We start from the raw sequence: 26,204 nt of genomic DNA, 5'->3' as shown, positions 1-26,204 counted from the left end.
CCATCCCCATAGCTGAGGCCAATGTGTTTGGGCAGTTCGAGCCCCTGAATGTAAAGCTAAGCAGTTGGGACAGACGACAGGCCTTGGGGAGGACAGCCCACATGCGCTCTGGCCTTCTCCACTGCTTTTCTCCCTATCACTGAGGACAGAGACCTCTAGTGACGCACCACAGATTTATCACATACTTCTGCCACAATGTCCACCTTCTGACCCTTGTGTTGTTCATCAGTAAAAAAGACTGCATGGTTGCACATTTTTTGCAATTCACACATTCCAGTTAATATGAAAAGGTGAAGAGTTAATATCAATTATCAATTATATATATATATATATATATATATATATATATATATATATATATATATATATATATATATATATATATATATATATAATGGAAACATATTTCATAAAGTAAAGTGAAAACATGAACCTATTCACCGAGGATATTTTACATATTCTTGGTTAATATAGGACACATTTTTATCTGGGAATGTTTCTAATCAGAACTGCTCATTAGTGTGGCTACAGGAACAGGAACACGCTACTGTGTATGTGCCTACATGCCCCTTCTGGTGATATTGGAGGAGTTCTGTAATGTAAATCTGTTAGCACACTGACAGGGACTGACGTACAGCAGCCTGGGGTTCCTAATGTTCTGAAGCAGGACATACAGCATTAATAGTAATACGTCACTATCTATGTACCTACATGCTAGCGATTTTAGCCAGTGAACTTTGAATGGCAACTAAAAGTGTGGCAGGCATTGTGGCATACCTAATTGAAAAGCCTTTTTCAAAGCTACCCTTCAGTGAAAATCTCACAATGATTCATTGAGATTGAATAACTCCATCTATGAATCTCAGCCAGAAAAGAAAAAGTCATGTATGTAGTCTCTGTAAGACAAACTATACCTGGCCAAAACTAGCCTGCAGCATACACGCTACTTTGGTTTTTTCAATTGTATTTCAGTGGTATTTGTACTACATTTTGAGGTCTGCTTGGACCACAGAATCCAAATAATAATTTAGTTGTAATTTTTTAAAATGGTGTAATTAATGGGCTGGGGCACACACACACATGCACACACACATACACACACACACACACACACACACACACACACACACACACACACACACACACACACACACACATATAATATATATATGGTAGTTCCAAGTGATGGAAACATCCAAAGGAAGGTATATGAGAGGTTTGAAAAATGCCAGGGCCTGCACAAAGAAATAGAGAAATGTGAAAGGTTAACACCAAGGTTGTCCCGCTGGTGATAGGGGCACTGTGGGCTGTGACCTCTAAGCTGGAGGAGTGGTTCCACAGATCCCAGGAATGACAACATCAATCTCAGTTCAGAAGAGCACAATCCTAGGAACAGCAAAAATACTGTGCCGCACCCTCATACACCCAGGCGTCTGGTACTAGGCCAGAGTATGAATATGAAGAAGATATGACCATCCACTGGAAGGGCAAGATAGGAATTAAAGAATTGTATATATATATATATATATATATATATATATATATATATATATATATATATATATATATATATATAAATATGAATTTTTAGAAGATTTGGCCGTCCAATGTAAAGACAAGAATATATAGTTTTATATTTTTTATATTATATTTTTTTTATATTTATATTTTTTTAAGCCCAGTAGTGTGTGGAACCTAAACTTCATCAGCAATTATGGGGAAAAACCTTTTCTAAATTCCACACAATCACTTGCTGTAGGATGGTGAAAGAATGCCGCACTGCTGCAGCACCCAAGCAGCGGACCACACAGATGCTAAACCACTGATCAGATGTTGGCTCTCAGCTATGCCCTGTGGCCTCTCACCCCACTCTTCATCAGAAATGTGGCCTCATTGTCTTTTGCTCTCTTTTGTTTTTTTTTTGTACGATTCCAAATCAGATTCTTTTTCTTGTGACCTTGGATGCTGTTTGTACTTCATACCACTGAACCCCCCAAGCTGTTGGCTCTGATATCAAGAAATTGCTTTTCTTTTTTTGCTGTTTATATACAGTGTGCAGATTTCTGCGTAACATTAGGCGGGATAAGAGGGGTGATCTGGAGTTGTTTGAAAGACACAGTAGGTGTATTTCAATCCATAGATAGCTAGACGTGGTCATTATTTAGTGATGTTTGACCTGTTTCAATGTCACTGGGGTTCAGCATAGCCTGCCATTGTATCTATTCAGTGGGCACATCGATGGTTATTCAAATGTTTTCTTTGAACTCCTTTCATGTCGTGTTGCCTCTTTTCATTAGTCAGATGAGTTGTACACGTTGGGGAAAGACACAGCAGCTCGAGAGCGAGGACTCAAGCCTTCAGATCGAGCTGTTGTGCCAAGCTTGTATATTCATTAAAACAGAGAAAATATGTTTTCTTCAATGAACTTCAAATGGTTTATTGATTTTCATTTCTGTGTTGAGGAGAAACACAAGCAAGTCTGCTTCAGGGTTCCCGCGGGAATTCTCTGGTGTGGGGTTGGGGGGTGGGGTTATGAGGGCGTCACTTTTCAGGCTGTGAGGGGCAGTGCGCCCATGCCAGGCCCTGGGTGTGATGGCAGCTGGGGAGAGCAGTCCTTCGGTTCTATTACGGTTCCTCTGCGGTTGCTGTTACCTGGCTGCAGTGCACCATGACAAGGCTTCGCCGCTGGAGCTTCAGCCCCACTACTGCTGCTAAACCGAGCACCCTGGCGATGCTGTGGCCTCACAGGGCAGCCATGCGGTCATATGCGGTTATGTGACCGTGGATGATCCTGGACGCAGGCGTGTGTTGTGTAACCGCTTGCTGTGAGACAGGAGCATTGTGTGTTAGTGTGCGTTTCTTAAAAAGCAAGAAACAGTCAATTGTACACCTGTGTGCGCCTGTGCACGTGTGTCGGTGTGAAAAAGAGGGGTAGGGAGAGATAGAGAGAAAGACAGACAGAGACAGAGAGAGAGTTGGCACACTCTGCAGCAGCCACTTAACACACACACTCGACTCGTTTTCTTACGTATGTCACTATCATATAAATAGCATTGATTAAAGTGCCAACCCAGCACAGCATCTGTGCTTTTTGGCACTGGCCCCCTCCTGGCACACACGCCTTTCCTTTCAGGGGGACACATGGATGCTGAGGACGATGGGCCGGCTTGCCCACAGGCCCCAAGGCGGCTATGATGGCTTACGGTGAGCACAGGGTACCGCACAAGTAGCCGTAGTAGCGCATAAGCGGCCCTGGGGACCCCCAACAGCGCTGCTCCTAGCGGCACCTTCGGAGACACCGCGCGCTCCCTCACGTAGCAGAGAGCGGGGTTTCTCCCTGAGCCTCTGGCCTCGTTGGGATATAGGCTAAAATATGGCTCTGCTGCTGAGTGACACAGGTCTTCAATAAGGTTTTTCTTCCTTGTTTTATTGTCATTTTGCGTTCATAAATTGAGTTATGCAGGTTTTCTTAGGTGAGAGAGAGAGAGAGAGAGAGAGAGAAAGGGAATCTGTGCATGTGAAGAATCTGTAATTCTCAGCATGAGCAAACGGATTTCAGAGTGCTGTGGACATGTCCCAGGTGCTATTTTGTTGGATGTTCTTGTTTATGAATTATTAAGGGGGTCCCGCTGACGAGGCTTTTCTGCTGATCAGTGGCTCGCGGAGCCCACAGAGACGCCAAGGTAAGGACCTCGCCGTTCCCTTTTGATGTCCCTCTCGGCTGCGTTTACTGGCGTAAAATGAAAAATCTGGCCTCCCAGTCTGAGACGCTATTTACGCATAATACTCTCCTGGCAGGCACTTGCGCAGAACTGAACTCGCCCTGCTGGGTCTTTATTTTGTTTTTTTGTTTGTTTTGCTTTTGTTTTTTGGCAGATTGGAATCACTTTCAACTTTACAGGCCCATGCATATTTGATGATGCCACTTGATTAGGAAAACACATGTTTGAACCAAGCGAGCAGATAAATTCGATGCTCAAATTAGTGCGTGGATCCCAGTATAATATTTTTAATATTAATAGGAAAGCAAATCTGTTTTCTTTAGTTGTATGTAAATTGAAATATAATTTGGGAAAGAATGTCCAATGGGAAGCTCGCATGGCGAGCAGCCGTCAGAGTCGGTGGGCAAATATTACGCATATATTTATTCAGCAACTTGAAGCACATCTGTTGCTGTGAATCATAATTTGAGTCGCAGCTTGGTGCCCCAGTAATTACAAAACCCCAGTACTTTTGCTCTTACTTAAAAGCCTCCATTGCTAATACACATCAAACAGCAAACAAGAGCTAGAGCTACAAAGCACTGCTGCTTTTAAGGTAAACTCTGTAAAGGTGAGGTGCAGGTCTGCATAGGTGGGGCGGGTGTTCCCTGCTGGAGCTGACTGAGGAGCCCTGCTCTGCGCTACAGAGGAGATGCACAAGCATCTGTATCTTCATTCATGCTCTTTCTATTTGTATGTGCGTTTTCTGCTTTGTCTTTATAAAGTGCCGAGTAGCTGTTCAATCTGTTTCCCCTTAGTTGAAGTAAGTTGCACAAATACTTACAACTATAATAGTATATTGTATGTTGTTCGATTATATTTGGAATTTTATAACTAATATATTTGCAACTGAATACACGTGAATATTTCCTTTTGAAATATGCAGTAAATCAGATAATGCAAGAATGTCATAAGAAATGACATAAAGTATAAGAATCATAAGCAATAGAAACACAGAATTTTATTGAACTTGCTTGATATGTATCCATATAAATACAGGGATGCTTTTACAGATTTAAACATTTTCACCTTTTGAGGTGAACAAAGAATATTGACATTATTAGAGGAAAGTTCTTACCTGGAGGGTCATACATAAAACTTAATAGCTAAAGTGCTGTTCTGATTAACTGACCTTTAAACTTTATACAATCCAATTGTATTGACAGACTTCAAAGGGTTACTGTGAGCAATGAGTGGCTCACCTCTGACAGTGACCTCTGACCTCTGCCTTGTGTACTGATTTTCTGTTTCAGGCTGTCCCCTGTTACATGAAGGCATCGTGCCATTTGAATCTAAATTTTTTTTCAAAGCTTAATATTGTTATATAGCAAAAAGAATGTAAAGTGGAGTTATAGGTCATTTGAACATTTTCATATATACAATAAAATATGATTTTATAACTGTCCCACAGCAGACAGAAAATCAGTGATGCTAACATTTCTCTTTTTTAGTTGACCACTTATTTCCTTCAGTACTATCACTAGCCACTATCATGGCTATTTCTTCAATTCTGCGGTCAGACAGAGAACCCCTGATGGGGGGTCCTCAAAAAAAAAAAAAAAAAAAAAAAAAGATGTCGGGGATGACTTCTGACTTTTGCTAGGTCAATCAGGAAAAGGTAAGCTGGAGTAAAGCCATGCTGGGACATCGCAGGACAAAGTCCCATCCTGCACAGGAAAAGGTGGATACCCACAGGCACTGTGCCGGTCCGTATTGATGCCCGTCAGCCCTGGAGACGGGAAGCGTGTTTCATCAGGCGTGCTCCTCCCTGCTCCTTGGCAGACATGGCCCTTACTGCATAATCGTATTAATTTATGCCCCACATCAATTATGCATTCAGATTCTCCTGATAGCTTGTCACTTTTTATCCATTAGTCTTTGTGCGCTGGGTGGTGGGATGGTTAAATAAATAGGAAATACAACACGCCTTGTGTTGCTTGGGGGTGTTGGGGAGGCATCTCGGTGCATTTGCAGAGATTTAAGGGTTGTTACACAGAGAGGGGGTGGAGCTCCTTAATTTTTCTTATCTTGTCTGACAACTCGGCAGGTCCGTTAATGGTAGGAAGGGCGGGGCCTGTGGGCTTGGTGGTGTCACATCAGAGTTGTATTTAACAAAGAGGAGGAAGTTCACCAGGAGCACAGATGTATAGGACCACACTGACGAATGCAAATAGTCCCCTGGGCGAGGCTTGCTGCCACTCTACTGACAAGGCAATTACCTGACAAAAGGTAGCTGGCACGCTGGAGAAAAGTGAGTGAGGAGATGTGGCTTGAGCAAAAAAAGTGGGCGAGCGTTTTTGACTTGTATTCAGAACATTTATTCACAGGGGTCATGTACAGAAGCCTCATGATTGATCTTGGACCCATTCAAGTTTTTTCTCTGCTATCTTGCATAAATGTTTGCCCTTTATACCCAAACAAATATGGTCTTCGCTTACATGAAAGGAGAACTGATCCCAGAACAGTGTTCTTTCAAAAGAGGTCATAGATTTTCCCTCATCGAGGCTCATGCTGGCCTTCAAGGCAAAGTAGACTGACTGAGAAATGGGCCCCCTTCTCTACAGAGAGTTTGCTGTGTGCCCTGGATTTCTACTTTTGCTTGTCTCTGCCCTTTGCATACACGCGCTCAGTGTTCTGTGTGTATTCGCTCTCAGTGCATGTTGTCTGGCTGCTTCTTTCCTGCCTCTCTCTCTCTCTCTCTCTCTCTCTCTCTATCTTTCTCTCTTTTTTTCTTTTGTTTTTTGGCAGGACAGTGGAAGCTGCCTCTCTATCAGTCTCTGCCTGCCACTCATGGCGAAGCTCATTTGTTTAAGTATATGCCATCTGGATAGAGAGTTAATGAGAAGAGGCTCTCCAAGGCTAAAAGAGCAGGCAGGCTGCAGGGCACCTGCTCCGGCTGGGGGCGCTCTGAGTGCGGCACACAGCGAGGATGTGGGCAACGCACACAGTGACCCGGTTCCCTCCCCAGCCATCACTGTGCTCAGGAGCTGCCCTTAAAAATTAATCAGTGACCGGGACCCTAGTTTGGTAGGGTCCAATTCAAAGACTGTGAGAGTGAGCTGTGACCAGGTCACTGGCTTCAGTAACCCTGCACCCTTGCAGAGATCAGACTGATGGTGTTCTCATTGATATTGCTATGCTGAAGATTGAAAACGGATACCTGAGTGAGAACCATCTGCAGGATGCATGTTGGTTATTCTAAATGCTGGCTACCCAACTCACAAAATCAGTGTAAACTTTTCGATTTTTGATAGATACAGCCCTTGAATTTGGGTGGCAAGAAGCAGCCTTCTAAATTCAAGCAATTCTCTAAAGATCAAATATATTAAAAGTTGACACACACACACACACACACACACACACACACAAACAGATATATACATATATTTTAAACCTTTGGTAGGCTACAGGCTATTTTCTCTGAAAACGATTAATCACTATCACCATATATTTTTAGACGGAATTATACTAACATAAAATGTTTTAACCCTGCAGCTCTGAAGTCACAGCTGAACACAATACAGGTGCAGAATCAGGATAAACTTAATGGCATTCCTCTTACGTAATAAGAGGAAGCCGGTTTCAGGTTTCCATGGACTGGAGTTACACATCAATTAATGCCTAAATGCGGGGCAATTTGATCCGTTTTCAAGCTGTGAGCTTCAGCAGTTTCTTATATTACACGGCGACTTGATAGACATCCTACACCTTTCATCATTTTATGCTCACGCAGAAATGATTGGGTAGATGGCTCTGTTTTAGGCCACGTAGCTTTGTGGTAAACGTCTGGAATTTTGATTCTCAGAGCGGCATGTGCTGGGCTTTGACAGATCTGACCGTCATTAAACACAATTAGTGTGATGCGCTTTTAATAAAAGCATTACATTTTTAAAAACAGGATCATTTTTAAAAGCATTTCTTCTGTGCTGGGTTCGCTGATACGCGCGTTTGTTCTTTTGAATGAACCCTGAGTGAGTGAACTCGGGTCATAAAAGCCTATGTTTATAGTAATAGCCTTGCATTTGAACCGACTTGACCCCAAGACAAAGTTCAAACAATCAATTTGATTTAAATAGCTCTTTATTTTACTTCACCCATATGTTAAGTAATATAGCCGAGGGCGGCAATAGCATTTGAAGGTCGGTAACAAGAAAAATGCTCCCGCGCTGATGCCACACAGCGCACGCGTTTCAGTCCAGACACGCATTCAAAACAACCCATCCACTTACATCAGACTTCAATAAAGCTCCCAGTGGTTGGGGGTGGGGGGAGACGATGCACGAGACAAATTGAGACCCCCCTCCCCCCCTTTTTTTTTAAACAACATCAACAGCAAAATAACAAAAACATAATAATAATAATAATAATACGGTTTTTTTTTAAAAATTAAATGCATTTAATTAAATGTATGAATACGCAGCCTAAGAAGGGAAATTAGATATATATAACGTCTTCTATATATGTACAATTTATTTTTGATAACTTTTGATAGAGGAAAAGGCATGTGAACGATATGCAAAACGGGGTTTTGGGTTCGAAGCTTCCTTTGATTGCACAGTAGGCATACACGTGAGGCCGTACGTCCACGTGAAGCGCGGCATATTTTTGGTAAATTTTAAGTTTTCCCCCTTTTTGACCGCCATACCTACTAAAGATAATTGGCCTTCTTACATACTTAACATAGGAGTTAACAACCCACTCGAAGCTCCTCTTCAAAGCGATCTGTTAAGATTGAAATGAGGCATTCGCAAGGAGCCAAAAACCTCCCAGTCAGGGCGCGCAGCGGAGGAATGTTTGGACTCGATAAATCATGTATGTGTCATAAACAGCAACTTTCCCCTTCACTCTTTCATAAACAGCAACTTTCCCCTTCACTCTTTCAGTCGGCCTCCATTAATGTTACCATTTTATGGGCATGAGATTAGATGTGAATATGAAACAGAAACGCATCTACCATTTAGCAAAAACTTGGGGATAGTTTCAGATAGTTTACTTATCAAGGAAGTCGAGAGACAGAAAGTAAAACGACAACAGTTTCGTAGCGTTAAGAGGGAATTCTTTAAGAGGGAAAGAGCAACTGACAAGTGACAAGTTTTGCGTTCATGTTCCTGCTGAGGAAATTTGAATGATGGATAACAGAATTGAGCTATGCATTACTGATGAAAGACAGTTGAATAAAACAGCAGTATTCGAATAGCAGAATAGCAGCACTTGTAGGCAAAAATGAAATGAATTAACAATTTCTGAAGTACGGAGTTGAAATTTCATCAGCCTAAAGCACTAAATGACGTTTCCGGCTCCCGAGTTTGATGTGCTTGTATGCAACATTTCTAAAACATTTAACTATATAAGATTAGTCTAGAGGACCAGAGGAAATTAGATGTAACATGTTAAACATTTTTAAGCGAATGCTTATGGTTTGTTATCCATAATTGAATGTGACCCCCTCCCCTATTCGAAACACCGAAACCACACACATCGGGCACTGTACACCTGTCACAGACGTGGTCGCTGTGTGCTGTGGTGATAGGCACACTTTATGGATTCCTGCCATTGTCTATATGCTAGTGGGATCCATGCAAACACTATCCATCCAGTTCAGTTCATAGTACTTTATACGTGTTTATTCCCGAAAAAGTTGCACCTGGCGCCGTCGCCAGTGGGACACGAATGCCTACTGACGGTCATGCACACTGAATGTATGAGTGCATGCATCTTGCTTGCTACGACAGTGGTTTCGGTTAATTTTTAATGTCATATTTTCAGTGGCTATATAGCTAAAATAACTATAGTTGCCACTCATTTGTGATATAGCCTAGCTCCATACGCGTCTCTATAAAAAGCGAACCTTCAATACTACTTGAACTAAGATGATTTAGCTGTAAGCATAAAATAGCTTATAGGCTGCGTACTACGAAATAAAAGCGACACAATTCCTTTCCTTTTATGCCTCATATATATAAAACTTTATGCTTCGATTTTTTATTAGTTGTTTATCAACTTTTCGCGTATGTTCCCGGATACTGGGGGATGGAGCCCGAGTGCAAAATTACGCGCCTTCCCCTCCATTTGTTAGTAGTTTTCATCAAATAAGTTATCTATTTATAAGGAAGCTGCGCAACAACCCGAAAGCGTCCAAAAAAAAAACCCAACAAAAAAAAAACCTCGTGTGCCCTCTGAAGCTGAAAAGTGATCGACACCTGAAGCGATCGCCGCCTGCGTTACGTGCCGGAAAAAAGACACCGCGCTCACCGGCCAGTTATTACCCATCAGAAGTGACACCCACTGGCCATGTGAGTACCTGAACAATTACCTTCTTAGACGGTGCTGATATTGACTCAAATCTTACATTTATCCTGACGCGATACTCTAGGAAGACTAATTGCATTTGTATATCAACCCATCCCAGCGCATTCGGCTTGATCACGTTACACGCCTCCTCATCTTCACTCTCCAGGACAGCCTACTCTACGTGGACTGCTACACTACCGAGCTTCTGCTCTGGGGTGTCTCTCGACAATACCGACGCTGAGAAACTTACAAAGCGAGGTCGCGGTATACACGTTCAAAGTTAAAAAATTATGCTACAGGTAATAGGTGCGGCTTGAATGGATTTGAATATTCGGCAAAAAAAAATATTTCGGTTAGACATCAAGTGTTTACTAGCTGTAAGACCCTTTTGAATTATCGTAAAATCTGACCGCTTACAATAACAAGCGAAAAATGTAATCAAGAACATATCAGGGCCAAACTGTCAGGTTATTTGATTTTAAAAAACGATTTACCTTCATACACAGCATCATACACTTTATCATTTAAGAATGCCTAAGCAGCGGTAAACTCTGGACCTTTCTATAACCAACAGTAACTGAAACTTTTTTTATTCACGTTTGAATAACATTATTTCGGAGGCTTACACGAGCTGCATGCTTTGGAGTTTTGTTGAACGGTTAATGGCTTTAATCGTCAAAGCTAGAACATGCCATGTGCTTTTAGAGATTTATAGATTTATGTTGGCGCTGTTGAATTATCTCTGAGGTAGGTTTAATCTGGTGATTACATTTGATTTAATTTTCATAATAATTAAAGTGAACCATCACTAAAATTAAAAGAGGGGGGACACCTCGGATGAAAGGTTGCTGTGGAATTTGCGCACGCGACTCCTCTTCCCCCGAATACTGATTACGTGATTAGATTGATAGGCTGAAGGGGTAGACAGAAATGATTAAATTAGCATATCACAAAATTCCTGCCTTGCGGTGGCAGGAACAGGGCGCCCCACGTGAAGCTCTGCGAAGGCGGTTTAACCATGGAAACGGTGGGTTTGGAACGGATCTGCATTAGATGGCAGCAAAGAGACTTTATTCCACTCGGAACACGCGCCTTTGTGCCGTTGGAAGCTGTAACAGTGTAAGATCGAGTCTATTTAGTGTATAACACTATGTTAAGTAATAAAATTAGGCTGCAAAGAGAGAGAGAGAGGGGGGGAGAGTGGCAAAATCAGAGAGAAAACTGAGAATTATCTGGCTGTACACTTTTTTTTAGCTTTTAGATAATAAACCATATTAGGCCAAAAACATTGAACGGTTTAAAAGCTTTTGGAAGTCTAAAGAATTAACAACATATCCATTATTTAACATCTTATTTTTTTTAGGAGGGGATTAAATTGATTGATATATTTATGTAGCTCTACGATGAATAGAAATGCCCGTGTTCGAATCCATTACTTAAATATTGCATGCACCTCTCAATATCTGATAATCAGTTTGTCTTGACAAATAAAGCTTCATTTGACGTTTGCATTTCAGAACACCTAAAGAATGTAATCACCGTGACTCAGTCGCAGTTATAGAACGATTAGTCAAAACGACGTAAAGGCTTTATAGTAATATAACGTAGTATGAGATGTTTTGAATTTATGGGCCATATGCTACGACCAGCTAGATCGATAGCGTGTGATGTGTAAACAATAACTGTCTTATAGTTTCTGTTTGAGATATTTTTGCTGTTGATAGCACAATGCCGAAATAAACATGCGTTGCTAAAGATATGCAGCTGTCCGAGGTTCTGAAATACCGCTGGAATCCCTAAAAATGCCTAAAACAGGAGCCTGGTGATACCTCGCAGCGGATATCTGATTCAATATGGAGCAATGGTCTGAAACCTGTGCTTGAATAGCAGGCGTGGAACGACTAGATTTATAATGTTACACTCTGAATTCTAAATTCTTTGTTACACTCTGAATGAACTCTTGCGTTTACAGGCAGACTGACTTATGTAGCAACACTGCATACGGGCCCTTTCTAAGTGTCGAGGAGTGCTGGAAGCACGATGTGCACATATAACTTTGACAAATTGTGATTTGGCTTTTGACCAAGACAAATCCAGGGAGATCTTTTAATGAAAACATGAAGCCTCTGTAGTTATGCTCTGTGCAAGATTAATTAGGCATTTTTGACTTATTTTGAAAAGGATGGATATATTACAAGGATCTCTCTCTCTCTCTCTCTCTCTCTCTCTCTCTCTCTCTCTCTCTCTCTCTCTCTCTCTCTATCTGTTTGTCTCTGTGTACTTTATTGGATGTACAGTTACTGGGAAATTCAGCTTTACTGTTTATCTGAATAATTCCTTTATACATTCACATTTTAAAATTACATGTTGTCTTCAAATAAATATGTACAGAAGTTATTCTTTTTATAATGATCAAAAAATGGGTGTTCAATAGCACTGGACTTCTCAGCTATAATGACCCTCCTCCTGATGGATTCACCAAATTTATTACCCAGAACCAATTAAACTTAAGTTTAATAAATAAGTCATAAATTTAATCAGCAGGATATTACTGGATTAAGATTCATCGTTTAGGTCATGGAAATATATTTCTTCCAACTACATTATTAGCACCAAGCCATAAATAACCCAGACTAGGGTGATATCGCCAGTGATATCATTACTGCATAAACAAAGCCCACACTGTAACCATGCAACTGAATAGTGACAAAGTGGGGAGGATGGAGGGGTCAGGGGAGGCAGAAAATAGCTTGCCAGAAGGAAGGGGATCCACTAATTCTGGGGAGTAGGATGTGTTGGAGTGAGGCTTGCCTTTCCCCCCAGGGGAGAGATACATGGCGGGGGCACTTAAGGAATGGGCAAAGTAGAGAGATGGCCGCTAACACTCGGTGCTGCTCTCACCTCCAGCTCAGTGGCCAATCTAAAACAATACCCCCACACTATATCTGTCCTCTAGTGTTGGCGCCACATGCTACTCCTGCCTCCCCACGTTGCAGTGCAGCCCGTGGGGGGAGGGGCTAAGAGCCCTCTTACCCCAGGGCGTCTTCTTAACACGCACGCTCCGGAGTTTCACCATGCACTGGAGGCTGAAGGTGAGATGGGACCTTTGGCGCCTCACTCTTGTTGAAGTGCCCTGGTGAGAAGTCGAGGGACCAGGGCGCAACAGACATGCTGAACTTTTCTCCTTCATCAGCAGATTATGGGGATTCAGTTGCACGTTAGTCCTCGGTTTGTGTCTTGTGCTTGATTGATTGGTCTCTTTTAATTGGGGAAACAGTCTCCTTCAGTTCAATTCATTCTTCCTGTTTGTCTGGCTAGCCGATTGCATAACACATGTATCTGAGCATCACTTTCTCCAATATTCTCAGGCACAAGAACACACTTTTTTGCTGAGAGCAACTTTTTAAAGGAATGCCAAAGGATGTTTGTCAACTTCATTAACGTGCGATGTGTGGCTGTCTCAGTATAAGGGTTATTGTGGACACTCTGGTGTCGCTGTCCAGTGCTGTAGAAAAGAAAGGACTCAGTTCAGCCACCTTCATTTTTATCAGTGTGGCAGTTCATAATTCCTTGAATTAAATAATCTTTTATATTACCAACTGTTAGTACAAAACATATGTGCCTCTAAGAAAAGTAACATCACACATCATGTAAATACAGTGTCCAGTGATGTGACAGTGTTGTCACCAGGGACTGGAAACAAATATAATACCTTGAACTGAAGAAAACTTTCGAATCCCCCAGTGGCTGCAGTGAAAAAGAAATCAGAATGCAGCTGTTGTTAGGTAGTATCACTCACACCCCTCAGCACAACAGTGGGTGAAGAACAGTGGCATTTCCCATCATGCACATCCTAAAGTTCGAGGTCAAATATATGTGATGATTGGGATTTCAGTGCAGGTTGAGGATCACTCAAAAGCATCTTATGTACTATTTAATAACAGCCACTATTTAAGAATGACATATCCCCCAATCATTTCTTATATACATTCTGAAGTATATAATGTGTGCTTAGAGGAAATGATAGAATGGAGTCTTAGCTTGATAAATGTCTGAACACTTTTTAGAAGGTGCAGGTTTTAATGAAGCATGGTGGACTCCATGGTCATGGAGTGCATTTCATTTTAAGAGTCTGCAGACGATCCCTGTAAAAGACAATATTTATGTTTCTGTATAGTATTTATGTTTATGTATAGGCTGTATATATGTTGTACATTTCGAGGTGTACAAGATTTAACTGAGCTGCAATTTTATTTCTTGTAAATGTGATTTAGACATTTAGACTGTGTTGTGTCAATTGGTGATCCAGTCATAAATAAGATATAGGTTCTTAAGTGACATTGAGGATTAGATATTATGTGGACGAGAACATGGCATTAACATTTGCCTATTCACCATCAGCATAACCAGTAAAAGTACACTTTCGATGTATTCGTCAGACATTGCTCGAAACTTCGTAGCGTTTGGTAACAAAGAGTGAGAGATGGACTACAGACGGTTAAGTAACCCTTGTTCGTCCTTTTAAAGTGAACGGGAGATTTCATTCTTTATGCACTAAATGAATGACGAAGACTTTCTGGAGCGCCAAATGTAGTCTCTGTACCTTTAAGCACCAGCTTTTACCTGGACGTTCGCCACAGAACAGACTGAAAAGGTAACATAAGCTTTATATCTTAAGCGCCCCTACATTTTATGTGTATTTTTCACATCCCTGGTCTTTTAGCCTCTTTGCCATCATCTTTTAGTAAAATAGTGTTGCCATAATAGGCAAACAACACATCTAAACGATGGGTCGATTGTCAGGTTCTCCCTCATTTCAATTCCATAATTCAAAAGAGCAAGATTCACAAATAAGTCAATTAGCGTTAACTGGAGTTATTCAATAGAAGGTTTCTGAAGCATGTAGGCAACTTGCGTATTGGCTTGTCTCGGTTTACCAGATAAAAACGATTCTAACGAGTGCCCAGTGATCGTTACTTCAACCGTGTGTCGATGATAATAATGCGCTTTGTTTCGCGAATGGAGCGCTTGTCCTTGAAATGTTTGGTAACATTGAGATATTAACAGCGAAGGTCCCGGGATGAGATCGATTTTTTTCCCTTAAGCTTGAGAAATTGCTCAATTCTGTTTCTCCAGACTCGCATTCTTCCGACCACATGGCAGTCCGAAAGACCGTTGGATGTGTTATTGTATTTGATAGGACACCCAGTAGGATGTAACGTAAGCCGAATACGCGTTGCAGTTCCAGCCAATATAAATCAGCTCCACGTCTCTACCCGGTGTAATGCTTCATATGCCCTTGTTGAAGGCTATGTTTTATTTTTTTTAAAGGTGCGATGTAAAAAGTTGGACGTCACCTTTTTTCCCCTCCCACACATATAAAAAAAAACTATAAAACTTCAGAAAAAAATACAATACTGAGTAACAGTATGAGTGAGTAACAGCCATCAAAGACCTTGAGATTTTGGCGTTTATTGACATTGTGCAAAAATCCCTTTACCAGCCTTACGTGGTGTGTTTTGGTTAGCGGCACATGACGGGGCTCTGACAACTGGCCCTGCTTGGGTTCAGTTTGTTTGCATACTCTGCTGTGTCTGTGTGTTTCCTGCAAGCAGTGACAGTTGCAGCACCTGAAATGCTGATTTATGAGGTGCGGGGGTGGGGTGGGGGTGTTCCAGAGTATTTGCAGAAATGTGAGTCCTCCTGATACTAGACGTTTGTTTGTTTGTTGTTTATTCAAGCCTGTTTTGGGGGGTTAAACAAGGGACACTCTTCACCCCAGACAGTCACGCGTGGTAAACGTACGGGTGGGGTGGGGTCTACAGTCTCTGGCTGGCTGGTAGCAGGAAGCTCCCAGTCCAGAGAGAGAGACTTCCTTCCGTTTCCTTGAAATGTGATGCTGCCACCTTTTCAGTAAAGCAGCGCTTTTTCTGCGGCAGGAGCTCAGCCATAGAGAGCTGTGTACTAGTGCACAAGCAGAGGAAACAAACCGGTCAGCTAGACCAGCAGCCCTTCTCGCTCTCTCTGTGTCTCTGTATCCTTCTTCTCTCTCTCTCTCGCTCTCTCTCTCTCTCTCTCTCTCTCTCTCTCTCTCTCTCTCTCTCTCTCTCTCTCTCTCTCTCTCTCTCTTCCCTCCCTTCTCTCTCTACTAAGGTCCTGCTTAATGATTTTGAGAGAATCGCGCAGCTCTTGATTCAGGATAGCCGAGGGAAATAGCAGGCAGGCATTTTTCCCTCTCTCTCTCTCTCCCAATCTCTTCCCCTCCCTCTGCACCCGTGTGTGTGTGTGTGTGTTTGTGTGTGTGCATGTGTGTGTCTGAGCGTGTGTGTACGTGTGTGTGTGCGTGTGCGCAAGAGTGTTTGTGGTCGCTGCACTGAGGAAGAGGAGGAAAAGCGAGAGGCAGCCAGCGGGCGGACGTCCTTGTCCTTGAAAAAAAGAGAAAGCAGAAAAGCTGCACCCAAGAACACTTTGAGGGAAGCCAAGGACCCAGCGTAAGTAAGGCACACCTCGAAGTGGCAGAGTCGGGGGGGAGGGGGGGGGGGCATGAGGGACCCTGCTGCCCCGCCAGGCTGGACGGAGCCAGGGTGGTGCTTGCTTCTTTAAATGCCTAATGCTTTTGACAGGGGATTAGCAGAGATGCAAAATGCCTTATGGCTCTGAACGGGTTGCCAAACTTTGTTCGAAGCCCCGGCAGCATTGCAATGTAGGACACTTGCTTTCGGGCTCTCTGCAGACTAGGAGATCTTCTCATAATATTGTCATTTGAGGTTGTTTGTGGTGCTTTAATTTGCTCTGTTTGTGAAGTCTCCAGAAAAGTCAGGTGGCGGGTTGGATTTCCTTGGTGTGGTGTTCAGCGTAGGCCATGATTTGATTTGTAGATGTCAGAAGTGTTGTAGCGTCGAAAGTGTGCATTGCAAATATTTCTGGAAATCAACCCTGATAAAGTAGCAAAGCATGTCTGTATGCGGGCTTGCAGTGTCTGTCGTTTATTGCCATTTTATGCTAATTGTGATTATGTAGAGCACGAGGGAAACCACTGTAGCCATAAGCACGCTGCCAGCCAATTGGGGTCACTTGTGCAATTAAACATACTCAGTTAATTAAACGTTTATTGGTCACCTCGCCACATATATAGCTGTATTACCAGTCAGAGGCACGAGGCTCTGTTAGCAGCCAATCAGACTTTGGCTTGGTAGCATTAGCGAGTTGCTCATTTTTGGGCTTCTTTTGTGGCCAAACTGCTTCTGCCCATTCTGCTTATGCATCACTCCCTAATTGATACCCAGAGTCTTCTGAATGTAGCTCATCTATTAATACCCACAGCAGCGATGCCTCCCACAGCACTGCCGCGCGTTTGAACTGGAAACCAAAGATCCGCCTGTCTGTAAACTGCTCACATCATCAACTTCCCCGCTGCCGCATGGCCGAGTGGTTCAAGCCATCCCGGCCGACAGCCGATGCCTTTGAACAGGGATTGGACGACAGCGCTGGTCACATGCGCGCCAACAGCGTCTCCTCTCTCTGGGCATTACAGAAAGTAACTTTTTCCCCCCTCCCTTAAAGGATCCCCTTCCCCCATATTGTTTCAAGCCTTGTGTTTGTACAGCATATCTCTCTGTTCCCTTTAAGCCTCTATTTACTTCTAATCCATGGTTTGTTTTGCAGAGCGAACGGCATCTGAAATCCTGCAGACTTAGAGCAGAGTTGATCTGATGATTGGTATTCTGCTGTCATAATGTGTCTATCAAGTTTTTTTTTGAGATCTTCCCCCTGTCCCCAGTCCATAGGACGCAGAGTGGGCCAGTTTGGGTTAGCTGGACCTCAGTCTGCATGCATGTGAAGTGCCCATAAGTGGAGAATACCAAGACCTTTTGAGTCCTCATGAAGTTGGTCATCCTAAGATCACTCTGACACTCTTTCACATATGCATGTATTAATTGGCTTGAAATGCATATTTGGATAGTTAATCCTTCAGATTAATGCACGCCTCTGGAAGGATTTATTTCCTCACATGGGCCACTGTTGGAGCTATGTCCAAGTGTCCCTTTAAAACCATGTGACAACGTCTGGATTATTACCACAAATGCTGTGTGGATGAAATAGGTGGATTGAGAAATACACGGCTACATGTTATTGTTTTGTTTCTTGAATTGTTTTAGATGCCTCTGAGTAGTTTGGATGCTGCATTGCCACACTAATAGAGCACTAGCATACCCTGGTACCATTTGGTTCATTGTGACTTTTAGCTTTGAAATGTGGCTTCTAGGGAGGAATGAATATTCAGTGGTTTATGAAGTGAAGCCCACACTCTGAGGTATCCTTCATCTTGTGAATAATTAACAAGCAAGCTAAACATTGTGGTAAATGAATCCCATCAGTCTGAGAGCGGCACACTGCAGTGATCTTCTCTGGCCTGCGCTGATAGGGCATTTAGATTGGAAAAGCTGCCCTGGGATCTGGTTCTGTGCTCAAAAGCCCCATGAACGGTGAGAAGATCTCCAAGATCAGCATGCCTGGGAGACTGTTTATAACCAAGTAGCAGGAAACTCATGATCTTAGAAACTGTCGGAACAGTGCCATGGCTATCCCATGATTAGCTGAGTTATCCTTGATTTCCAGGCAATAATAACTTCTTCTACACATGGTTCTCACATCCAGTCAGGGTATGGTTCTCCTCAGTTCAGCAGGAAAGCCAGAGAATCCATGCATCACTGTGTTACTGAAGATGGCTGAGGCTTGTTGGGAGTAGCTCTATGGCACATTGAGGGCATGGGCACTTGAAAGTCTCCGTTTTTGCCGTTTCAAGACCTGGCCTGCTAGTTGCAGATCCTCAATATGACTTTAAGAGGTTTAGAGTTTACACTAGCAAATTTAAAGCTAATTTTCCTTTGCCAACATGTCGTACACTCCCAGATATGATTGTATGTTCTTTTGAATCTAGACACACCTGCGGTTCATCATAGACACACCTGCGGTTCAGTACTCCTTTAAAGTACTCCTTTAAAGCATCTGCCATACTAGAGCTCACTGTGAAAAGAGAAACGTCAATACTGTTAGAGCCTGTTCAGATTTTACTTCTTGCCTTTCCATTTATAGAAGGCTCTCTGTGTTTTCTTTAAGACTGTGTTACACCTACCCTCAAACTCTTAACAGATCGATAGCTATAGATCCTCTAATTGGAAGCCATTAGTTATGGGGTTTATAAAGCTAGTAATTATTGTGTGTAATCTTGCAGAAAATTAAATTTAGTGTTGTGCACACTGTATTGGGGAGAGGTTGTAGTCTTTTTTCCCTATTGCTGCACTCACTATCTGTCAGCTGCTCTGTGGCCCTACTTTTTCATGTCTGGTGCTGTGTGGCCAAGTTTAGTATTTCTAGCATAATGTGGGCAGATCCAGTAGCTTTGACTTGGAGCAGCCCTGACTGGGAGCAGCCCTGATTGGGAACAGCTCTGATTGGGAACAGCTCTGCCTGGGAACAGCTCTGATTGGGAACAGCTCTGATTGGGCACAGCTTGGACTGGAAACAGCACTGACTGGGAACAACAAGGAACATGATTGTGGGACAATGACTACTAGGGGTAATGGCACTATGTGTAAAAAAAGTAAGAAGCTGTTGTGTGGATAAACCAACACTACATACCTAAAAGGAAGAAGGAACTGTATGTAGGCATGAAAGGAAAGGAAAGGAAAAACAGTAGTGGATAAGGGACATATATAAGCCAGAGTGAAGGATGAAGGCTGGAAGAGTGGTTATAAAAAGGTCTGCAAAGGCGCTAGTCAGATCAATGCCCAATGCACTAGGGTATGAATGCACCAAGCAAGAGTGCAGTTGAAAAGACATTTAGGCATCTATACTGTAAATAATTTTGAACATGCTTATTTAGGGAGACTGACATCTCTAGTTGAATGATCCACAGAAACGTACTAGGTAGTGTGTATGGCAAACATATAAAAACATAAATATACTTTATGACAGGGTGAATTCTACACATGTTTTGGTCACAGTTTGATACTATGATGTCCTTACTGCACAGAACCTGTTTATGGAATGTTCTATGCCGCTGTGCTTGGTTTATTGTCTGTGAAGGCAGGAGTAGGTGCCTGCAAATCTAAGCTCCATAATAGTGTGCATGAATTAGTGGTTGGTCTGTTTGTTTGTTTGTTTTTGCGTGTGGGTTTTTTTTTTTTTTTAGTGTTTCATTTTCTGGAACCATCATATGGGATTCCAAAAGCTGAACCAAAACAAACATTTAAATTACAAAGTTCAGGTATGCATTAACAAATAAATTTCCCTTGTAAGTAAACTTCCCCTGAAAATCAGTGTATTTGAGTGTATTTGAACTTTCAGCGCTGATCCTGGGCCTGATATATGATAAGATTCTTTTTCCTACATCAGGCTCAGCGTTAGTGCTACATTAAAGGAAGTCGGTTGTCAGAGCGTATGGTTTGCCTTCTACAGACATTAGGACTACGATAAATGGATTCTGAGACATGCTGTTGAAATTTGAAATGAGGTGCACAGATATATGCATATATGTACCTGTCTGCACAGTGTGAGCACACCTGCAACCGGCTGTATGTCACATGTCCGTATTGTTGTGCAGGAGCTAATTTACGGTAAATAACGGGAAACGATCTGACAAAAAAGCTCCTGTGTGCACCGTGTCGCATACACCCTCGGTACATGTTGCTTGGAGCAGGTGTAAATGTTGATTGAAGCTAGGAACAACATTGTAACTGTGAATATTGTTCTGCTCATGTTTCAGAAATGAAGCCCATTACCTGACTTCAGAGATAGCAACGTTCCTGTGTGGCTTCACTAATTCTGGCTCTTTAACATGCTGGAGACTTCCTAGACTCCAGAATTGGGCCACCAAACACATACCATAACCTTTTATACAGTCTGTCTGCATGATGGTATCAGTCAAAAATAGCTCTAGTGTCTAGCTCCAAATGTCTGTACCACCCTTCCTGGAAAAAAAAAAAGTACAGTGCAGTTTTTTGACTAAGGCTCATACAAGGCCTTTTACCGTGCTAACTTACCAGTCAGATATGCAAATTGGCTTTTGTTTAGCTGCATAAATGAAAATTGCTAATCAATTTTACCCCTTATTTCATGGCCTGTGGTTCCTGCCCCGCCCCCACCAGCTGGTTAATCATGCACAAGCTGAACACTTCATTACCCAGGACATGTTTGCCCCTGAGCGCTTTCTCGCTGCTAAATGAGTTCTTTCTATTTATACAGGTAAGGCAGGTCAGAGGTCTCCGGGTTGCGAAAGGTAAGGGGATGAAATTAATATAGCGGCGGGCTCTTCTGCCCAGAGCCGCTCAGAAGAAAAGACCTCCAACGTAAACATGAATTGGCGCCATAGAAGTGCAGCTCCTTCTGTTCCAGCCCCCGATCACTCCTGCTGTGTTCTCCTCGTTCTCCAGAGCACCACGCTCCTTTGAGGAGGTGCCACAGAAGCCTGGTTCCTCCATGGCACCTGTCCTATCTGTTGTGTGTGTGTGTGTGTGTGTGTGTGTGTGTGTGTGTGTGTGTGTGTGTGTGTGTGTCTGTGTGTCTGTGTGCGTACATGGCCCTTTTTTTAGGCTGCTCTGATGCGAGGCACCATTTTGTTCTTCCTGTGCAGCATGGCAATCGCAGGAGACTCCTCAGGACTGGAAGGAGCCGTGCACTGGTGCCATGCGAACTATAAAAACTTGGGCCTGACGTGCTGGATGCCACTATTCGGAGTGTAGTGAGCTCCAGCCGAGCTCTGGGGGGAAGCTGAGGGAGAAGGTGCCTTTCTACCAGGCTCTGTCCCTTAAGGGCTGAGGTTGGAGTTTGGGTTCAGTCCTGCCGATGTACTGGGGCAACACCCCAGGCTCTTGTCTGGTGCTAGGCATTGGAGGTAGTGTCAAAGTACACTTGGATTCATCAACTCCTCCCCCCTCTCTGCATAAGTGACACTTGTCCCAGCCATTTAGCTTCTCCATATTTCCGTAGAGGGCTGATCCTCTTTTGAAAGAGGAAGTGTTGGTGCGGAATGGCTAGCTCTGCCATTGATTTATGATCCCCACTCCCCATGGGCCTTTATAGAGAAGCGGACTACGTCAGTGTGCCCTCATCCCAGCTGGAAGCTGTCGGCGGTCCACCTCGTTTCCCTCCTTCGTTTTCTCTGTAACTGTCCCTTTATCCGCCTCAAGCCCAGCCGCTCACCCATCATCTGTGCCCTAAAAATACCCTGCCTTCTTACCCTGATCATGCAGCATCTGATTTCAACTCGAAGGGCTATTTTTAATCTGTGGCTACAGCGGTAAGACATTGCTGCCATTAATTCATTAAGTGACCCAGCTGTGCAGTGCTGTGTCACATTTTCCCCCTGGCCCTCTAAGTATGCGCCGGAGCAGTTGGGGCGGGGGTAGTCGTCCCCGCGTTGATTCGCTCCCGGCCACAGGACTTTGTATCACATGACCAGTCAAGTATTTTCATTGAAACCAGAGAACACACATCACGTGTATTTGCATAGAAATACACAGCTGTGGTGCATGCCGAATGAGGGCGGGGTGGAGCGGTCATGTTCTTTTCCATTCCATTCCTAGCTTACTAATGTTTACATCCATTAATAGCCAATTCCCTCATCTTATCACATTTAGTCGTGCCCCGCGCTTGTGATGCTTGGCAGGTTATGTCATGGAAAGAAGAGGTTTTGCTTACTGGCAGTAAGGGTTTCATAGTGTTTGGCTTTTGGTAGGATGGGCAGGGGGCACTGTCGTGTTCTTAAGCGCACACCAGCAAGTGCTTGTCGGGCCATTCTTTCCATGTTCACAGCATCTTTTGGCTCTCGCCAAAATGGTTGCAGGACTATAGCATCTAGCTGACCTGATTTCTGGAGCTCCTGCTGGCCCTGGATCAGTTGCCTGTTTAATTGCTAACATAACATCCCGGTGTGATTCATACTGAAAGATGAATAAGACTGCAGCTAGGGGAGGTGGGGGAGATGGCCTTGGCATCACCGTGGGATAGATTCACATATAGATTGATGAGAGGTGTCTGTAGGGTGTGGAGGGAAGGACTCCGCTAAGCTGCCCCTCGTCTCGGTTCATGGTCGTTGACCTCAGCGTTACTATGTAAAGAAAAAGCTGCGTTGTTTCGTTATTTCTGGAAATGGAAAGCAGCATAAATTCCAAGGGCACTGATGAGCTGTTGAAACCTTTTTAAAATTCTGCTCAAGGGTCTTTCAAAGTACGAAATGTTCACCCACCAACCAAAGTCACATACATCACTGTCTGTTATCCTTCAGCGCACGGCACGCAAAGGTGTTACTAGTTACTCTGGCCAAACTCAGTCACACAACATTTAGGAATTTCTGAGAGTTTATGTCTGTACAATAATGAAGAGCGCAGCAGGGAAAAGGATGCAGGGATTCCAGAGTTTCCCTCTGCCGCTGAAGCAGAGCGGAGGCTGGAGCGCAGCTCTGCGTGCAGTGGCCTGCCGGTGGGGTGCCGCTCTGGCTCCAGCGCAGCAGATAAGGCTGCGAAGTACTAGGGGAGAGCCGGCGCGCCCATCGTGACTCCAGCCGCTCTGTGATCTGGCATGCTTTCATTCGGCAGCAGATTAAAAAGCCTCTTGGAGCGCCGCAGCACTGGAGCGCCGTTTGCTTTCCGCACCCCCACCCTCCCCCTCCACCGACCCAGCCCCCAACCCCCTCCCCACCCCACCATCAGGGAGAAGCAGAAAGAGGCAGACGAATGAATCAGAGCGATACTGGCGCTCCGGGTGCCGCGGGGCCTCCCTAACTACCGCTGTCTGTATCTCTGTCTCTCTGTCTCTCTCTCTCTCTCTCCCCCCCCCCCCCCCCCCGCTTTCTTTATCTAAATGTCTCTTCTGTTTCTCATATACAAAAAACACTCGTTCCCACTGCTAGGTCAGAGGGAAGGTAAAGAAAAAAAGAAGCGAAAAAAGTCAACTGACCAAACTTTTTCCTTTGGCTGTCGAGTGTGCGCATGCTGGCGGCGCGAGGCGAAGACGGAGAGACGCTAATCCGTGGCGCGGGCCGAGCGGAAAGGGCAGACATATTTATAGCAAACTGAATCACTCGCCTACGAATGCACAACAAAAGCGGCAGGCTGTGCCATTTCAGCGCCCCGCGGTGCAATTACAGCAAAGCTCCGTGCAAATGTGGCTTCACGTCGCCACGGCCACGGCTCTCGGGCTTCCTTTCCGAGGGACTTCAGCATGGGACTACTTGGAGGGAACCAGGTGGTTTACACACGCATTGACTGCTCAGACTGTTCCCATTCCAGGCAGGTTTCCTCACGTATGAGGAAGCACTCGTCTTCTCCTTTTATCTATCTGGAGGAGATAACCATGAATATGTCCACAAGTACAACAGGACTAGCATGAAAGCGGCGGCCGTTATCTGTTATCGGCGCAGCTGTTAGCCGTGCTAGTTCGCTAGCTAGTCGTGAGTGGGGTTGAAGAGGACATTAGGACATTTAGCTGCAATACCAGCAATACCAGAGTGCCAGTCGATACGTGGAGCTTAGTTGGTACCCTATTAGCTACATTCTTGTATGTACAGCAGTTTCAGTTTGGGTTACCTTGTGACCCGTCACCATGGTATTGTGAGCTACTCACTCAAATGGATAATGCTGTGAAGATGCTTTTAGTACGTGTCACATTAGCCACACATATGACATTTTTCAAATATGACATTTATTTGCTTCTGAATGCAGTGTAGTGTGTGTGCCTGTTTACAGATGTATTGTCTGAAAAAAGGGAATCGCTAAAGAATGCTTGCAGTTTTGGTTGTACCCTTACCTTTTGGGGGGTATTTTATGGCATATAATACAATTATTGTAATTCTCTTGTACTGTTAGTCTTTTGAGCATAGTTATTGTTCATTTAATGGTTAAGTGAAGGCATGGCTGGATGGTATGTTCCAGATACAGCGCTGGCTTGCAGTCATCCTACATCCTGCCACTACTCACTTTGCACCTGCAGTGGAATTGGGACTCCATTTTTGTAAACAATGGTTGTTTTAAAAAAGTTATTTTTAAAAAACTAAAAGTTTTTTTTAAGGTTTATCAAGAGCTTGGAAGGACGAGAGACCTGATTTTGCTTAGAAATGAGTGAAACAGGAGAGACTACGGTGGTATATGAACATCTCTTGTACTGTATGTCTGTCTTTTTATGATTGAGTATTGGGCGATTATACCTGCCGCAAGCATGTGTGTGTCTGTGTGAGTGAGCAAGAGAGAGACAGTGTGTGAGTGTATCTTGCAGTGGCATTAGTCAGAGGAGGTATTTTGGGAGTGCAGACTGTTGGCTCTCAGTTTGAGCTCTGTCAGCGTGACATTTTCATGAATCATGTTGTTTCGCTGAGATGCATGACTTTCCTCTCTCTCTCTGTCTTTCTCCTCTTTCTCCCTGTTTCTCTTCCTCTCTCTGACTCTGTGTCTCCTGCTCTGTCCCTTGACCCTACACCCTGACTTCCACCTTGGAGGGGGCTACGCACCTCTGCCACTGCTCATGAAAGCACGTTGTCTTCTGGGCTACGGGGACAGAGATGTCCCCTGCCTGATTATGGCCACTGTGCTACTTTAGCCTGTGTTTCTCCATGCTGTCTGTTTACTTTGTCCGCATTTTGTTTAGGAACACCTATTCGAAGTTTGGGAAATCTTTTCAGATCTAATTGATCCTTGCTTGCTGCTTCATAACTCTTAGGTAACCACATAGCAAACAGAACTATAGAGGTGAGGGGCTCAATCACTGAAGCATCTGATTACCTTTGTTTTTTCTCTGGTGTCTTTTTGTTTTTTGGTCTTTAGCCTTTAACATTGTTGGAACTGTTGATGATGAGGTAATGGAATGCAGATGGCTGATAGATGCACTCACACATGTAGAAAATGTATACTTACACACACACACACACACACATTTATAGAGGCAATAGCCTCTTATGATGCGGCTGAAGAATGTTGAGAGAACATGAATTTTCATGACTACTGTTTGGTCAGGGAGTATCAATGAGCATGCAGCCATGTCAAGCTTAGAGATGGTGACAGGACTTGTGGTCTATAAATCGCATAGTAAAAAGATATGACTACTTTGTCATATTGTGTTTGTCATATGTGTGTTGAATATGCATGTCTTAAAGGTTGG

At 43.6% G+C, this 26,204-nt stretch overlaps 1 protein-coding gene across 1 annotated transcript in view; it reads left to right on the top strand.

Annotated features, from left to right (window-relative positions):
- The first annotated feature begins 16,111 nt into the window (after positions 1 to 16,111).
- The window catches only part of esrrga (estrogen-related receptor gamma a), a 133,919-nt gene continuing 123,826 nt past the window's right edge, over positions 16,112 to 26,204 (top strand). Inside the window, exon 1 of the mRNA XM_035533065.2 lies at positions 16,112 to 16,543. The gene's annotated coding sequence lies outside the window, so the exon portion shown is untranslated. The remainder of the gene's footprint in view (positions 16,544 to 26,204) is intronic.

This window comes from Electrophorus electricus, chromosome 10 (assembly GCF_041902795.1).
Source record: "Electrophorus electricus isolate QZ-2024a chromosome 10, ASM4190279v1, whole genome shotgun sequence".
NCBI classification, from domain to species: Eukaryota; Metazoa; Chordata; class Actinopteri; order Gymnotiformes; family Gymnotidae; genus Electrophorus; species Electrophorus electricus.
The sequence above is the reverse complement of the archived record's forward strand: the minus strand, read 5'-3'. Positions and strand labels throughout refer to the sequence as shown.